Source organism: Oncorhynchus gorbuscha, linkage group LG12, assembly GCF_021184085.1.
Source record: "Oncorhynchus gorbuscha isolate QuinsamMale2020 ecotype Even-year linkage group LG12, OgorEven_v1.0, whole genome shotgun sequence".
NCBI classification, from domain to species: domain Eukaryota; kingdom Metazoa; phylum Chordata; class Actinopteri; order Salmoniformes; family Salmonidae; genus Oncorhynchus; species Oncorhynchus gorbuscha.
In genome coordinates this window covers 73,703,977-73,723,239 of record NC_060184.1, presented here as the reverse complement: position 1 = coordinate 73,723,239, position 19,263 = coordinate 73,703,977, and the positions used below count along the sequence as shown (strand labels likewise).

The following is a 19,263-nucleotide window of genomic DNA, read 5'->3' as shown; positions in this document are numbered from 1 at the left end:
TTGAATTCAACACATGACTCTCCTTTCTGAAAGATGGAGTTAGTAGCGTTTTACCGGGTATCCTGTGTCCTCCAAAATCTCTGGTCTAAGGTGCTGTTCCTCCACGCTTTAGCTGCAGACCGGTAAAGTCTCCCCTATGTCATCCTGTCACTGCATGCAGCAGCCAAAATAGCTTGCTCCACTCTACACCGGGAAAAACGGAATTCTGGGATAGCCAAGGATGCCCACCTTATGACAAAACACGACCCACCCACAGATGGATAATACCGGGTGAAGGTTTATACTATTATATGTGCGCAAAATATCACTCCTCCAATTGAGAGGTCCTAATAAAAGAAACAGGAGCTATCACCCATTGGAAACGGACCTTGGGGAACACAGACTACTTATTCAAACTTCTGTAATACTTTTTAGATTACTATTATCTATTATATAAATCTAAATGAAAAAAAAATGCTTCAATTTAATTACATATTGTAGTGAATACCAGGACTTGAACCCAGATCCAAAACCTGTCAAACCAACACCTTAACCATTATACCAAGAGGTCCAAACTTCTTAACAAAGCTGCTCGTTGTTGGATTAAGGTTGCTACATTAACCCCTTCCCTCAGGAGAGCGTTTCCCCACACTTCTCTCATGCATACACACCTCCCCGATGGCCTCACATGCACCATCCCGCTTCTAATACCATTGTAGCCAATTCGGGAGTTAGCCCTGACCTGGTCTCAAACCCAGCTTGAGCGACTGTCAAGCCAACACCTTAACGGTTACGCCAAGAGGTCCGGCCTTCTTGACGAGGTTGCTAGGTGTTGATTTAAGGTTTAGTTACAACATTGATATTCCACTACATCAGAGTTTGGGATCGTAACATGATTATGAGCTATTTGGTCGGGTGGTCCTATATGTTGCATAGTGCCACACCTCAAATAACAGCTGGGCATCGGGTGATGCCATGGGTGCTCCCAAGTTTGAGCTTTTCTGAACAACATATGCATCCTTGAAGTTTTGGTAAACAACTTGCTATAGCTGTAAAGCACTTCTATCTGACTCTCAGGAAGCACTTGTTAAAGTGGTGGCTTGTGACATAAAAAGTTGAGGAACAAAATTTAGCTAACATGAAAAAAACAAGCTAATGGGATGACAATCTTTTAAGGTCTGAGCTACCGTCTATCTAAGATGCATAGAACGACATCACAGCTTAAATAGTCTATAACACAACTCATAACTACTACCTGAAACCATACACAGCACACCAAATGCATAACATAATGTCTGTCTACTGTTATTGTGCAAAAGACAACCCCGAATCCTGACCTTCAGTTCAGTCTGATAATGACCTTGAGGGGGCCATCTGGGGCCATTTCTAATCAGACAGATTGTCTTGATTCTATTTGCGATATTCATTTATATGAAAATTCCCCTGAAAATACAATTATAATGCTCTGCAGACCTGAGTGCATTAGCTGATATGGTCTGGTGCTGTTAACGACCACAAAACCATCAAATTATAAATCAGTTTAGACTCCTCAAAATTAAGATTCATAACAATATTGTGTGTGCATATTGCTTAGATTAGAGGTGGAATTATGAAGCCAGCAAACATGATTAAATTTAGAAACATTTACGGTCATATTACCAGATCAAACGACGATGAACCTCCCCTTTTATGCTAAAATATGCTAAACAGTTATAATTTAATAAAATAATTTGTATGACAGGCATATTACATGTGTAAAATCTTAATTTGATCACCCTGTTGCAGAACTTTTATGAACTGTTGGAAATTAAAAACTTGAAGTGTATTTGAGGTTTAAAAATGCTTCTGAATTGTGTCATTTCCGCTTTGAAATTTCAGACTTCATTTTCCCTTTAGAAAAATACACTAGATGACCAAAAGTATAGCCAAATTGCATGGCTGTGTGTTCGATTTTATACACCTGTCAGCAACAGGTGTGGCTGAAATAGCTGAATACACACATTTGACGGAATGTCCACATGCATTATATACTTCTTGTAAGTCGCTCTGGATAAGAGCGTCTGCTAAATGACTTAAATGTAAATGTAAATATATAAAAGTATGTGGACACCCCTTCGAATGAGTGGATTCGGCTATTTCAGCCACACCCGTTGCTGACAGTCCACACCGCCGAGTGCCAGGCCTCATCGCCCAACATCAGTGCCTGACCTCACTAATGCTCTTGTGGCTGAATTGAAGCAATGTTCCAACATCTAGTGGAAAGCCTTCCCAGAAGAGTGGAGGCTGTGGAGGCCCCCCCAGCCAAGGGGGTCCAACTCCATATTAATGCCCATGATTTGGAATGAGATGTTCGACGAGCAGGTGTCCACATACTTTGTGTCAGGTAGTGTACTTTTATATATATATATATAGTGTATATCACAGGACGTTGGTGGCTCCCTTAATTGGAGAGGACAGGCTCGTGGTAATGAGCCCTTCCATTTGCTCCATTCTGGCCGTTATTATGAGCCGTCCTCCCCTCACTAGCCTCCAGTGGTGTGTATCAACGCCTACAAAAATGGCCATTCATTATAATCCACATAAGTCACATTTTCTGTTGCTGCAGGATTACTTTCCTGCTGTAGCAAACGGACTCAAATTAAGTTCCTACATCTGTAGTAGATAGTTGAAAAGCTAACCCTGAATTAAAAGATGAATAACAGTACACAAACATCCTAAAACTACATTCCCTTAGAAATATCTGACTTGCTGATTTCCAAGTGAAAACGTTATATAAATATATCATTGACCACCCAGGACACTGTCCCAAAAGCACAAGGCATATATTGATAAATTAACACCTATTCACGGCCTGCTGATCCAGTATGATCTATCTGAAATTGAATTACTAGCTTTCCCAGGGTCTGACTTCTGACTGTCATCTCATCTACACAAGTTCCATCAGTTCAAAGAAGAGAGAGTGGGCTGAGTGTTGACTGTCCTCATACACCCCCCCCCCAACCACCCTGGGGGGACGTCAAAAAAACACATTTCAGATAGGTGGGATGAGAAGGAAATGGGTTGGAAGGTTCCCAGAGATTGAGCAATCTGACTCAGACCCTTCAGAAAATGTGAAGGGTTGCCTGAGCGGTGCCGACTCCAATCCTCATTTAGTGGTTGATGCATTTCTGTGAAGGCCAACCTAACTCCTCCAGCTGGCAGCCGAGGTCTGAACGGTGAGCCAGGTTCCTGCAAGTGAGAATGATGCCATAAAGTAGCACTAGCTACACTATATATACAGCAGTATGTGAACACCCCTTCAAATGAGTGGATTTGTCTATTTAAGCCACACCCGTCGCTGACAGGGGTATGAAATTGAGCACACAGCCATGCAATCTCCATAGACAAATATTGGCAGTAGAATGGCCTAACTGAAGAGCTCAGTGACTTTCAACATGGCACCGTCATAGGATGCCACCTTTCCAACAAGTCAATTCATCAAATTGCTGCCCTGATAGAGCTGCCCCGGTCAACTATAAGTGCTGTTACTGTGAAGTGGAAACGTCTAGGACCAACAACGGCTCAGCGGTAGGTGCAACAAGCTCACAGAACGGGACCGCAGAGTGCTGAATTGCGTAGCGCGTAAAAATCGTCTGTCCTCGGTTGCAACACTTATTACCGAGTTCCAAACTGCCTCTGGAAGCATCGTCAGCACAAGAACTGTTCTTCGGCAGCTTTATGAAATGGGTTTCCATGGCCGAGCAGCCACACACAAGTCTAAGAATACCATGCTCAATGCCAAGCGTCGGCTGGTATGGTGGTAAACTCGCCATCATTGGAGCGAAGCGCATTCTCTGGAGTGAATAACGGACAAATTTGTGTTTGGCGGATGCCAGGAGAACGCTACATACTCGAATGAATCGTGCCAACTGTAAAGTTTGGTGAAGGAGGAATAATGATCTGGGGCTGTTTTTCATGGTTCAGGCCCCTTAGTTCCAGTGAAGGGAAATCTTAACGCTACAGCATACAATGGCTTTTTAGACGATTCTTTGCTTCCAACTTTGTTGCAACAGTTTGGGAAAGGCCCTTTCCTGTTTCAGCATGACAATGTCCCCATGCACAAAGCGAGGTCCATACAGAAATGGTTTGTTGAGATTAATGTGGAAGAACTTCACTGACTTGCACAGAGCCCTGACCTCAACCCCATCGGCCTAATCGCCCGACATCAGTACCCGACCTCACTAATACTCTGCAAAACTTGGCAATACCCTGTTGCTGTACTGCAACACCTTGTAACACACTAACATCCTGTAACACCCTGTTGCTGTACTGTAACAACCTGAAGCACCCCAAAACACCCTCTAACAACCTGAAATACCCTGTAACACCCTGTTGCTGTACTGTAACACCCTGAAACACCCTCTAACACCCTGAAACACCCTGTTGCTGTACTGTAACAACCTGAAACACCCTCTAACACCCTGTAACACCCTGTTGCTGTACTGTAACAACCTGAAACACCCTGTAACACCCTGTTGCTGTACTGTAACAACCTGAAACACCCTCTAACACCCTGTAACACCCTGTTGCTGTACTGTAACAACCTGAAACACCCTGTAACACCCTGTTGCTGTACTGTAACAACCTGTAACACCCTGTTGCTGTACTGTAACAACCTGAAACACCCTCTAACACCCTGTTGCTGTACTGTAACAACCTGAAACACCCTCTAACACCCTGTTACTGTACTGTAACACCCTGAAACACCCTCTACCACCCTGTTACTGTACTGCAACAACCTGAAACACCCTCTAACACCCTGTTGCTGTACTGCAACAACCTGAAACACCCTGTAACACCCTGAAACACCCTGTTGCTGTACTGTAACACGCTGTAACTCCCTGTAACAACCTGAAACACCCTCTACCACCCTGTAACAACCTGTAACACCCTCTAACACCCTGTTGCTGTACTGTAACACCCTGAATCACCCTCCAACACCTTGCAACATCCTCCAACATCCTGTAACACCCTGTTTCTGTACTGCAACACCCTGTAATACCCCGTTGCTGTACTGCAACACCCTGTTGCTGTACTGTAACACCCTCCAACACCTTGCAACATCCTCCAACATCCTCTAAAACCCTGTTTCTGTACTGCAACACCCTGTAATACCCTCAGCACCCTGTAACACCCTGCAACACGCTGTAAAACCCTGCAAAACCCTGTAACACCCTGCAACACCCTGCAATACACTGCAACACCCTGTAAAACCCTGTGGTGTTAAAACATTTAGCAACGGAAAACAAAGATGCATATTCCTTACTGAACAAGTCCAGGTAGTCCCTACCTGTTTCAGTCAAATTTCTCTCTCCATTTGGTGCCAAATAAACACGTCCCGGGTCACCAAGGAAACGCCAGTCAACTCCAGTGTTTCGGGTGTCATTTTGATGGGCTCCTGTCGCTCTTCGTCGCAACGGTATGGCTCATTACAATAGACACCTAATTATCGGGTGAAAAATAGGCAAGCCGAGGGGGATTCATTAAACACTTGACTGCATGTCGTGAGGGGCAAGTCAATCACGGTTTAATCAGGAACTTAATGACTAAGTATGCTTCAAGAAATACCTGTCAAAATACAAGGTAAGTGAGAAGGTGGAGAGTCAGAAGGTGGAGGAGAAGCAGTGGCAGAGATAAGAACATTGAATTAGCTTTTTAATAGTTTTCAAAGACAGAAAACAAACGGTCTTCTAAAACGTGTCTAGTCTGAGCTGAAGCCGACCATGCAAAGCCCTTTATTGTGTTAAGGCCGTTCTTGGATGACATTGGCATTTTGGAAAAAATGTATACAAATCTATAACTATTTATTTAAAATGTACAGTGCACTCAGAAAGTTCACAGACCCCTCCCACATTTTGTTACGTTACAGCCTTATTCTAAAATGGATTACATAGTTTTTCTCCCTCATCAATCTACACACAATACACCATAACGACAAAGTAAAAAAACTGTTTTAAATTTATTTTTGCAAATGTATAAAAAAATAAAATGTAAAAAATGTCACATTTACATACATATTCAGACACATTACTCAGTACTTTGTTGAAGCACCTTTGGCAGTGATCACAGCCTCAAGTCTTCTTGGGTATGATGCTACAAACTTGGCCCACCTGTATTTGGAGAGTTTCTTCTCTTCATTCTTCTCTGCAGATCCTCTCAAGCTCTGTCTTGGTTGGAAGGGGAGCGTCACTGCACAGCTATTTTCAGGTCTCTCCAGAGATGTTAGATTGGGTTCAAATCCGGGCTCTGGCTGAGCCACTCAAGGATATTCAGAGACTTGTCCCGAAGCCACTCCTGCGTTGTCTTGGCTGTGTGCTTAGGGTTGTTGTCTTGTTGGAAGACTCACCCCAGTCTGAGGTCCTGAGCGCTCTGGCGCAGGTTTTCATCAAGGATCTCTGTGTACTTTACTCCATTCATCTTTCCCTCGATCCTGACTAGTCTCCCAGTCCCTGCAGCTGAAAGATATCCCCACAGTATGATACAGGGATGCAAACTGATGAGGGCACAAAAAGGTGACACTTATTGTTTTTGGCACTGAAACATGCAAAAAACCTGCTAGGGGGAAATGCAACAACAAAGAATATGATCTACATGATCAGTCTGTGTGTAAAATAAAAAAGTGCTTCATGTGAACCTAAAGAAAGCAATCCAATGTTATTTGTTGCCTAGACTTTACTGCAAATGACACTCAAGTCTTGAGAAAAAAACAATATTAATATTAATATTTCAGTTAGCCATGACAGCCTTTATAATAGAACGCTTGTGACCACACAAAACATCTTAAAGTAGAATGAAACAAACAGGCGTTCTATTTTTGCTCTATTATAGTGGCCACTATAGTAGACATCGATCAAGTGCACAAGGCTACATGTGTGAAAAAATAACGTTCACCGAGTAAAACAAATTACAATTCCCCTCACACACACACACACACACACACACACACACACACACACACACACACACACACACACACACACACACACACACACACACACACACACACACACACACACACACACACACACACACACACACACACACACACACACACACACACACACACACACACACACACACACACACACACACGTGTTACTGTCAAGTTCAACACAACAAAAACAATATCTTTGGGCTACACTGCACATTATTGGCATTATTACATTGTACACTTTCTTCCTGTGGACATCTGTTCTACAATGTGCCAGCAAAAGTGGGAAAGAGGGGAAGTGTGTGGTGTTCCTTTCACCTCTATAGTGAATAGCATCCAGCTTACAGTAAGCCAGGCCCAGCTCCAGCTACACTTTAACCCTGAATCCACTTGTTTAACAAGCAACGCCTCATTTTCACCATATTCTCTCATTCTGAAAATTAACCATATACTGTAGAGGGTAAACATTAGTTAACAGATAGTGGTTAGTTCGTTAACTAGTTAACTAGTTGGTGACGATAAGCAGAAATAAGGGAGTACCATCTCTCGTTGTAGTCGATGTGAAATTCTCTTTCAAACAATCCCCTTGTTCACAGCCAATAGCTAACTAGCTAACGATAGCCAAAGCAAGCTATCTAGCTACTGATAGTGCAACCCTAAGTAACAGTAAATCAAATCAAAGTTTATTTGTCACGTGCGTTGAATACAGTGAAATGCTTACTTACAAGCCCTTAACAAACAGTGCAGTTTTAAAGTAAAAAATAGGTATTAAGGTAAACAATAGAAAGACATTTTCTTTAAACAAACAACAAAAAACAGTCGCTATAAACAGGTGGTACAGAGTCAATGTGCGGGTGCACTGGTTAGTCGGGCTATTTGAGGTAATATGTACATGTAGGATCAGTTAAAGTGACTATGCACAGATGATAAACAGAGAGTAGCAGCAACGTAAAAGGGGTGTGGAGGGGTTTGGGGTGTGGACACAATGTATAGTCCGGGTAGCCATTTGAGTCTTATGCTTGGGGATAAAAGCTGTTGAGAAGCTTTTGGTCCTAGACTTGGTGCTCCCGTACCGCTTGCCATGCGGTAGCAGAGAGAACAGTCTATGACAGGGGTGGCTGGAGTCTTTGACAATTTCTAGGGCTTTCCTCTGACACCGCCTGGTATAGAGGTCCTGGATGGCAGGCAGCTTAGCCCCAGTGATGTACTGGGCCATGCGTACTACCCTCTGTAGTGCCTTGCGGTCGCACGCTGAGGAGTTGCCATACCAGGCAGTGATGCAACTCTCGATGTTGCAGCTGTAGAACCTTTTGGAATCATGAATCTCTGTCGTTTGTAACTGGTTTGGCTTTACGATATTCGATCTCGACCAAAAAACAATACTGTGTAAGTCGTGTAGATGCCAAAGGTGGAAACACCAACAATATTTTTCACCACCTGAAAACCTTGCATGTGCACGAATATGAAGAATCTACCAGAATGCGTGCAATAAACCCCCGGAGCAAGTTCCCAAGACATCTTCTACAGACCCTCACTCAGCTATCACGCAAGGCATCATTCGTTAGTGGTACTCCCTATGACAAGAAGAGCAACAAGTGGAATTAGATAATGAGTGCAGTTACGTCTCACATAGCGAAAGACATGGAACCAATTCAAATTGTGGAGAAAGTCGGTTTCAGAAAGTTGATTCGAACTCCAGACCCAAGATACGAGATGGCGAGCCATAAATAATTCAGCCAGAACTCTACACAGAATGACGGGACAGAGTTGCCAACGAAATCCGTAACACTGCATTCTCTCCCACTGCCGACTTTCGGTCAAACAAGTTGGCCCTCTGAGAGCATTTAGCACTAAGGGCAATGTGTACTTTAAATATTTTTGTATTAAATTTTACTGCATATTTATTTAACTCGTATACCTTTGTTAATGTTTCAAGTTTGCACAGGTTTTACACAGAACTAAATATATATATATATATAAATGTGCAATGCCCCCTTTCTGTTTCTACAAGATTAAAGCAATATCATCATTTTTTAAAACTTTTTTTAACATTATATCGAGATATTATATTGTTATCGTCCGGACAGTGGAAAATATTGTGATATGAATTTTTGTTCATATCGACAACCTCTAGGTGGTATACAGAAGATAGCCCTATTTGGGAAAAGACCAAGTCCATATTATGGCAAAAACAGAAAACAGCTCAAATAAGCAAAGAGAAATGACAGTCAATCATTACTTTAAGAAATGAAGGTCAGTCAATCTGGAAAATGTCAAGAACTCTGAAAGTTTCTTCAAGTGCAGTCGCAAAAAACATGAAGTGCTATGATGAAAAACTGGCTCTCATGAGGACTGCCACAGGAAAGGAAGACCCAGAGTTACCTCTGCTGCAGAGGATAAGTTCATTAGAGTTACCAGCCTCAGAAATTGCAGCCCAAATAAATGCTCCACAGAGTTTAAGTAACAGACACATCTCAACATCAACTGTTCAGAGGAGACTGTGTGAATCAGGCCTTCATGGTTGAATTGCTGCAAAGAAACCACAACTAATAATAAGAAGAGACTTGCTTGGGCCAAGAAACACGAGCAATGGACATTAGACCGGTGGAAATCTGTCCTTTGGTCTGATGAGTCCAAATTTGAGATTTTTGGTTCCAACCGCTGTGTCTTGTTTGACGCAGAGTAGGTGAACGGATGATCTCTGCATGTGTGGTTCCCACCGTGAAGCATGGAGGAGGAGGTGTGATGGTGTGGTGGTGCTTTGCTGGTGACACTGACAGTGATTTATTTAGTATTCAAGGCACACTTAACTAGCTAGCATGTCTAGCACAGCCTTCTGCAGCGATATACCATCCCATCTGGTTTGCGCTTAGTGGGACTATCATTTGTTTGTCAACAGGACAATGACCCAACACACCTCCAGGCTGTGTAAGGGCTATCTGACCAAAGACAGTGATGGAGTGCTGTATCAGATGACCTGGCCTCCATAATCACCCGACCTCAACCCAATTGAGATGGTTTGGGATGAGTTGGACCGCAGAGTGAAGGAAAAGCAGCCAACAAGTGCTCAGCATATGTGGGAACTCCTTCAAGACTGTTGGAAAAGCATTCCAGGTAGAGCTGGCTGAGAGAATGCCAAGAATGTGCAAAGCTGTCATCAAGGCAAAGGGTGGCTACTTTGAAGAATCGCAAATATAAAATATATTTGGATTTTTTGAACACGTTTTTGGTCAATACATGATTCCATATGTGTTATTTCATAGTTTTGATGTCTTCACTATTATTCTACAATGTAGAAAATAGTCCAAATAAAGAAAAACCTTTGAATGAGTAGGTGTGTCCAAACTTTTGACTGGTACTGTATGTTTTCTTATTAAATAACAGTTAAATAAAAAGGAACATTTATTATGTTTCTGTCATTAAACACTGTTTTTATTTGGTGCCAAAGTCAAGGGACAGCATTTATCACCGCAATTCAAGAATTCCCTGTTAGTGTTACAGTGGATACGCCTACATTTTGTCTGCCATAAGTGGCTAATCCATGGAAAATTCCATGATGCCATGTTTCAACTGCAAGTCTTTCAGGAAAGCAAAACGATACTGTAGCAGGGTTGTAATGAATGAGAGTGATGCTGTACAATTTTCCCTCATTTTCAGAGAGCAACTATTACGCCATCTTCCTTCCCTTGTTGCTATGTAACATGGGTATGGTACTGTTGCTATGTAACATAGATATGATACTGTTGCTATGTAACATGGGTCTGGTACTGTTGCTATGTAACATGGGTATGGTACTGTTGCTTTGTAACATGGGTATGGTACTGTTGCTATGTAACATGGGTATGGTACTGTTGCTTTGTAACATGGGTATGGTACTGTTGCTTTGTAACATGGGTATGCTACTGTTGCTTTGTAACATGGGTATGCTACTGTTGCTATGTAACATGGGTATGCTACTGTTGCTATGTAACATGGGTATGCTACTGTTGCTATGTAACATGGGTTGCTACTGTAAACATGGGTATGCTACTGTTGCTATGTAACATGGGTATGCTACTGTTGCTATGTAACATGGGTATGCTACTGTTGCTATGTAACATGGGTATGCTACTGTTGCTATGTAACATGGGTATGCTACTGTTGCTATGTAACATGGGTATGCTACTGTTGCTATGTAACATGGGTATGCTACTGTTGCTATGTAACATGGGTATGGTACTGTTGCTTTGTAACATGGGTATGGTACTGTTGCTTTGTAACATGGATATGGTACTGTTGCTTTGTAACATGGATATGGTACTGTTGCTTTGTAACATGGATATGGTACTGTTGCTTTGTAACATGGATATGGTACTGTTGCTATGTAACATGGGTATGGTACTGTTGCTTTGTAACATGGGTATGGTACTGTTGCTTTGTAACATGGGTATGGTGCTGTTGCTTTGTAACATGGGTATGGTGCTGTTGCTTTGTAACATGGGTATGGTGCTGTTGCTTTGTAACATGGGTATGGTGCTGTTGCTATGTAACATGGGTATGGCGCTGTTGCTTTGTAACATGGGTATGGCACTGTTGCTTTGTAACATGGGTATGGTACTGTTTCTATGTAACATGGGTATGGTACTGTTTCTATGTAACATGGGTATGGTACTGTTTCTATGTAACATGGGTATGGTACTGTTTCTATGTAACATGGGTATGGTACTGTTGCTATGTAACATGGGTATGGTACTGTTGCTATGTAACATGGGTATGGCACTGTTGCTATGTAACATGGGTATGGCACTGTTGCTTTGTAACATGGGTATGGCACTGTTGCTATGTAACATGGGTATGGTACTGTTGCTTTGTAACATGGGTATGGTACTGTTGCTTTGTAACATGGGTATGGTGCTGTTGCTTTGTAACATGGGTATGGTGCTGTTGCTTTGTAACATGGGTATGGTGCTGTTGCTTTGTAACATGGGTATGGTGCTGTTGCTATGTAACATGGGTATGGCGCTGTTGCTTTGTAACATGGGTATGGCACTGTTGCTTTGTAACATGGGTATGGTACTGTTTCTATGTAACATGGGTATGGTACTGTTTCTATGTAACATGGGTATGGTACTGTTTCTATGTAACATGGGTATGGTACTGTTTCTATGTAACATGGGTATGGTACTGTTGCTATGTAACATGGGTATGGTACTGTTGCTATGTAACATGGGTATGGCACTGTTGCTATGTAACATGGGTATGGCACTGTTGCTTTGTAACATGGGTATGGCACTGTTGCTATGTAACATGGGTATGGCACTGTTGCTATGTAACATGGGTATGGTACTGTTTCTATGTAACATGGGTATGGTACTGTTGCTTTGTAACATGGGTATGGTACTGTTGCTTTGTAACATGGGTATGGTACTGTTGCTTTGTAACATGGGTATGGTACTGTTGCTTTGTAACATGGGTATGGTACTGTTGCTTTGTAACATGGGTATGGTGCTGTTGCTTTGTAACATGGGTATGGTGCTGTTGCTATGTAACATGGGTATGGTACTGTTGCTATGTAACATGGGTATGGTACTGTTGCTATGTAACATGGGTATGGTACTGTTTCTATGTAACATGGGTATGGTAATGTTGCTATGTAACATGGGTATGGTACTGTTGCTATGTAACATGGGTATTGTACTGTTACCATGTAACATCGGAATTGTACTGTCGGACTACATGCAGCAATGTACCAAACATACTGTATGAGGCAATCTTCAGTAAGAACAGAGATGTGCTCCACATTCTACACTAATAACATCTAATCAAGAATTCTGTTTCAAATCCACAGTAAGTCTTCACAAGACTCCAAAATGGAAACGATGCTCAGCCCACAACAGCCAGAAAAATATATCTACTGAATGACTGAGAACTCCACAAAGACCTAATTATCTTGTAATCAAAGACAATATAACAATGCAATCAAAGTTATTGTAGAGGCTGATAATCCATTCATATTTGAACAATGGCAAGCTCTTTGTGAAACTCTAGTATCAGTGTTGACAAAAGTAGAAAATGGTTCAATTAAGCTAAACTGTGATGTGACAGAAGGAAATTTGTGTGAGCATGTGTGGGTGTTTGACAGAAAATGTGTATGTGCGAGAGAGACAACAAACTCAGATAGCACAGATACCTCTGGCCAACGGATGTACACACGATGCAATGAGAAGATGCAGTTTAGACACTGTTTGCTAATTGGCAAGATGTCTCACGGATGTGTGTAGAATACACACATTCTAAATTCTACAGTTCTACATCGTATATACGACGGGCCAGGCGTCAACATTCCATTCTGATATCTCAGCGACGTCTTCCCAATGTGCAAACGCTCTCCACACTATATAGTCCAAACACATGTTGATACTTTGACCAAAGGTGTTTACTGGGAAGGGAGCTCTTGGGATTTATTGTATACGGTGGTCCTGTATGGCTCAGTTGGTAGACCATGGCGCTTACACCGCCAGGGCTGTGGATTCGATTCCCGGTGCCACCCGTATGTAAAATGTACACAAGCATGACTAAGTCGCTTTGGATAAAAGTGTCAGCTAAATAGCATATTAGCGTTATTAGCGTATAATATTAGCATATTAGCATAGCGTATTATACTGGCAGTAGTAATATCCCTGATCAATATGGCTATAATGGGTCGGATTGTGACAACCAACCTGACATTGTTTTATAATGGAGTTGATAGTGACAACCATGTGACAGACCATGTGACAGACCATGTGACAGACCATGTGACATCCATCCCCAACCACCCCCCAATGCTAATGAAGATGCTAGTAACCACATGGCTTGACTTAGTAACTCAGAAATAGGTTTGAAATACAGCACTCCCTTTCCTATTTTCAACAAACATAATTGTTCATAGATACTCCCATAAAGTAAACATATACAAAGAAAATACCAATATATATTGTTTTGTAACATGGGTATGGCACTGTTGCTTTGTAACAATAATATATATATATTCTTTTGCCTTTGAAAAACACATTCCCCTCACTTCAATATTTTGTCACGCTCACATGAATTGAGTTCTTTCAAACAATTCATCAATTTAACCTTAAAAATATTACACAGCTCCATTTAGATTGGAAGTAATTAGCACTGTGAGACAACCAACCCAGGTCTCCCCTATACACATCGACCAGGGATGGTAAACTTTGATAAGAGTGGGGGCCACAACATTTTTCATTCATCACTGAGGGGCTGCAGTTGCTCCCGGGTCTGTGTACCCACATCCATACTCCCACATTGCGAGCAAAACATTTTAGTGGCCCCTTATTGACAGCGCAGAATTTTTAAAAACATTTTAGACTTCATTTTGTGCGATTCTACTCACTTTGTCTTGGAGTGTAGAGAAAATGTTCCAGTTTTAAAGCAAGTTTTCTACAATTCAACACATTTTGTCATGTGGCAAAGAGAAGGGTAACAATTTCATAACTAAATTCATGCAATTCTACACATTTTGACATGGGGCAGAGAGAAGGGTAACAATTTTATAACTAAATTCATGCAATTCAACACATTTTGCCATGGGGCAGAGAGAAGGTTTACAATTGTATAACTAAATTCATGCAATTCTAAACATATGCAGTGGTACTTAATGATTATGATGTCAGTTCGGTTGTCATCCGAGTTATTCTCATCAATGATAAGATGACATAAACTCTACAGTGTAACGTCCACACATCAAAGTTATCGGATTCACATGGAATTGTTGTTCAATTTAAATGTTTGAATATGAAATTATTCGTGATGGGATGAAATGTGATTTTAGCTTCTAAAATGTGAGAATAGGGTTTTCATGAGTGAATTATGCCCGACTCAGTGGCCCGCCAACGTGAAGAGACATAGGTTGTAAACTATGAAACACACACCTTTTCTCCCTCCACTATATAAGCCCTTGACGAAAATGTAAACTCCTGTTCCGAGGATGTGAGGACGACGGTCCGATGTCAGAATGGTTCAGATAATAACTACAACATCAGCGTGAGCTTTGGTTGCGAATGGTATGAACTTTGAACTCTTATTCACTACAGAAGTGACACCTCCCAGCTGTTGAGTTAGCAACAGCAGCTGCAAACGAGGGTTAGGAAGGAACAGACAGAGTATTCTGTCTATCACACAACAACGTTACTACAACGTATCCAATTGACCACCAGAGACATTCTTCAAAGGACAAAGGACTTGGTTTGGCAACACGGCCTTCCATCTACCACCAACCTACTGAAGCGTAGCTCAGAGTAAATATTTATTGCATTTTCCTTTTCCAAATGGGCGGTAATATAGAATGCATAAAATACTGTATTTACGATAGCACAGCTTCTTCCTTTGGTCCTCAATCTTCCCGCTCTTTCACTCAAACCCAGCCCCTTTTCTTTTGTGTATCCAGCTGTCATATCTGTTCCGCCCGCTAGGGACGTTTTCCTTTATGACGTCATTTGTAACCAAGTTATGATTTAAATATGTGTATGTGCAATTTGGTGTGATTAGTTAGGTATTTAGTAAATAAATAATGAAACCCAATTTTGTATTGCTGATTCAACTTGTTAGCCAGGGTTTGTGAAGATAACCAAGAATTTACAACTTTCATATGAGACTGAATTAAGGTGACGATTAATATTGACTGCTATTGATGTAAAATATTACTAGGTCTTTAAGAGTTTATTCGGAAGATACCAGCTCTATAAATATTATTTTGTGGTGTCCAACTCTCTAGTTAATTACATTTACATGATTAGCTCAATCAGGTAATATTAATTACAGATAAATTATTTTATAGAATAGCATGTCATATCACTTAATCCGGCATAGCCAAAGACACGACAAGTGTAACAAGGGGAAAAGTGTTGATGCACAACCACATTTTGAAACTCAGTGAATTCTTACAGAGTGTACTCAAGTGTAAGGATCTGAATGGAGTACAAATTTAAATGTTTCTTCACAGACGATCATAATAATTTTAGCTTGCCAGTGTCAGTAGCCCAGTATTCCATTGTCAGTATCCCACGAGTCGAATAGAAACCAATCACATCGCCAATCACACTTTAGATGAGTGTGTGTGTGTGTGTGTGTGTGTGTGTGTGTGTGTGTGTGTGTGTGTGTGTGTGTGTGTGTGTGTGTGTGTGTGTGTGTGTGTGTGTGTGTGTGTGTGTGTGTGTGTGTGTGTGTGTGTGTGTGTGTGTGTGTGTGTGTGTGTGTGTGTGTGTGTGTGTAGCAAGTGAGCGAGCGAAATAACGGAAGAGAGAAGATGAAGGGAGCCCTGAATCCTGTTATTACGGGCTGTTCTGGCAGGCAATATAACCAGACGTGATAATGACTGTACGGACAAAATGTACGACTGTTTCCTGAGAGCAAGTCAGCATGGCACTATGTTCGTTTAGAAAACACTTAGATGAATTTCATATCGTAAGCATTCCATGTCATGCTATTGATGTATTGCTGATGGGGTCGTATCCATCTCTCTGCCAGCAGGATACTGCCATGTAATAGTGTGAAGAGGCTGTGGGAGAGAGGCTAAATCAGATTGTGCTGAAGTGGTGCCCAAGGCTAACTCTCCAGGGTCAACCTATAACAGGGCTAAAACTCCTTCACTTTCTCTTACCTGAGAGTATAGGCCGGGTAATCGTCACTTAGCCTCTCCAAAAAAAAGCCCTATACACAAATCATCTGTTATCAACAAAATACATCAATTATGGCTCAAATTCCTCAACGTGTTAGTGTGGTCCAAGCACAGATACAGTTCCAGCTGTCAACAACATTCTATCAACATTCAATCAACATTCAATACCTCCCAACTGCCCCAGAAGCTGCCCTTTTCCTTGATGATTACACTGTCTCTTCACACCCTGCAGAATCTGTCCAGCCTATGAACCAATCCAGACACACATTGTCCAAAACTGTGATTTAGCCATTGGATTACAGCTAATCTGGATGACTGTAGTAAACCCCCAATCCCTCGCCACCAACAGATTAGTGTTCCATTTCAAATGAACACAGTCACCTGCATTACTGTTGCACACTACTGTGCCCTAATGTCAAGGATGGATGCAAGAATGAAATGAAAAACACATCAGTGTGTCAGGAATACCAAGATTTGTCTGATAAACCAGGAGGGCTAGGATCCATTTTGTTAGACTAAAACCTTTTGACACAAACAGTGACAAAAACTATTTGTGGCCCATGAGGGAATCAAACCCACATGCCTGGTTACCAGCACCATGATCTAACCCACAGGCCTGGTTACCAGCACCATCATCTAACCCACAGGCCTGGTTACCAGCACCATGATCTAACCCACAGGCCTGGTTACCAGTACTCTGATCTAACCCACAGGCCTGGTTACCAGCACCATGATCTAACCCACAGACCTAGTTACCAGCACCATGATCTAACCCACAGGCCTGGTTACCAGCACCATGATCGAACACACAGGCCTGATTACCAGCACCATGATCTAACCCACAGGCCTGGTTACCATCACCATGATCTAACCCACAGGCCTGGTTACCAGCACCATGATCTAACCCACAGGCCTGGTTACCAGCACCATGATCTAACCCACAGGCCTGGTTACCAGCACCCTAATCTAACCCACATGCCTGGTTACCAGCACCATGATCTAACCCACAGTCCTGGTTACCAACACCATGATCTAACACACAGGCCTGGGTACCAACACCATGATCTAACACACAGACCTGGTTACCAGCACCATGATCTAACCCACATGCCTGGTTACCAGCACCATGATCTAACCCACATGCCTGGTTACCAGCACCATGATCTAACCCACAGGCATTTAAACCACAACTAATACAAAAAATAATGAAGAATCGGGAAGAAAGTGTAATATCAGGAGTGACAGATTGATTCGCTAGATGAAGGGAAGGGAAAGCCACAGGGCCATAAAACAACATTACAGACTGGTCTGCTTCTCCCATCCATCCTCTTTATGGACCCAGCAGCTGAACTGGTGTGTTAGAATTCTCCTCCTGTCTTCACGAGACTGGACTCCATTCAAAGAACACACCACCACCACCATGCTTAATTCACAAGTTCAATGTCCCATTAAGTAACATGCATGTTCGGCTATACTGCAGACCCTGAAGCCTATAAGGTTTAACCTATCATTAGAAATGCAAAGCTCACAGATATCTACACTGTAATTACACTGACTGTACATGGCTATTTACATACTGTTAGACTGATAAAGCATCACTCCTTGTCTCCTCTCCTTCATGTTGACTGAAAAACACAGGATAAGTCAAAGGAATATAGAGAATGATCACTAATTTACTTTCACCTATCTTGTGCTTGAATGTCACTGCAGAGGAAAGGACTGGTTAAATAGATCCTCAATTATTCACAGCGTGGGGCGAGTCCAGCACAAAGCAGGCACGTGTCTTCATTCAACAAAGAGAGAGATGATAGCTACTGGCTGATAGTGATGTAATCGGTAATCTGTCTGTCTGTCTGTCTGCATGGTGCTTACAGAAGAGATGACACTGTCTGTCTGTCTGTCTGTCTGTCTGTCTGTCTGTCTGTCTGTCTGTCTGTCTGTCTGTCTGTCTGTCTGTCTGTCTGTCTGTCTGTCTGTCTGTCTGTCTGTCTGTCTGTCTGTCTGTCTGTCTGTCTGTCTGTCTGTCTGTCTGTCTGTCTGTCTGTCTGTCTGTCTGCATGGTGCATACAGAAGAGATGACACTGTCTGTCTGTCTGTCTGCATGGTGCGTACAGAAGATATGACACTGTCTGTCTGTCTGTCTGTCTGACTGTCTGCATGGTGCGTACAGAAGAGATGACACTGTCTGTCTGTCTGTCTGTCTGTCTGTCTGTCTGTCTGTCTGTCTGTCTGTCTGTCTGTCTGTCTGTCTGTCTGTCTGTCTGTCTGTCTGTCTGTCTGTCTGTCTGTCTGTCTGCATGGTGCATACAGAAGAGATGACACTGTCTGTCTGTCTGTCTGTCTGTCTGTCTGACTGTCTGCATGGTGCGTACAGAAGAGATGACACTGTCTGTCTGTCTGTCTGTCTGTCTGTCTGTCTGTCTGTCTGTCTGTCTGTCTGTCTGTCTGTCTGTCTGTGTCTGTCTGTCTGTCTGCATGGTGCATACAGAAGAGATGACACTGTCTGTCTGTCTGTCTGCATGGTGCGTACAGAAGAGATGACACTGTCTGTCTGTCTGTCTGTCTGACTGTCTGCATGGTGCGTACAGAAGAGATGACACTGTCTGTCTGTCTGTCTGTCTGTCTGTCTGTCTGTCTGTCTGTCTGTCTG

The 19,263-nt window shown here is 42.3% G+C and overlaps 1 protein-coding gene across 7 annotated transcripts in view; it reads right to left on the bottom strand.

Moving 5' to 3' along the window:
• LOC123991381 (protein 4.1-like) overlaps positions 1-19,263 on the bottom strand; it is a 123,366-nt gene that overhangs the window by 90,990 nt on the left and 13,113 nt on the right. For 5 of the 7 annotated variants that reach the window (XM_046292921.1, XM_046292926.1, XM_046292928.1 and 2 more), the window contains exon 1: positions 55-183. The exons of 1 other annotated variant lie outside the window; for it this stretch is intronic. The gene's annotated coding sequence lies outside the window, so the exon portion shown is untranslated. Of the gene's footprint in view, positions 1-54; positions 184-16,781; positions 16,878-19,263 lie in introns of those variants that run through there. One more of the 7 variants, XM_046292924.1, reaches the window with a different exon arrangement.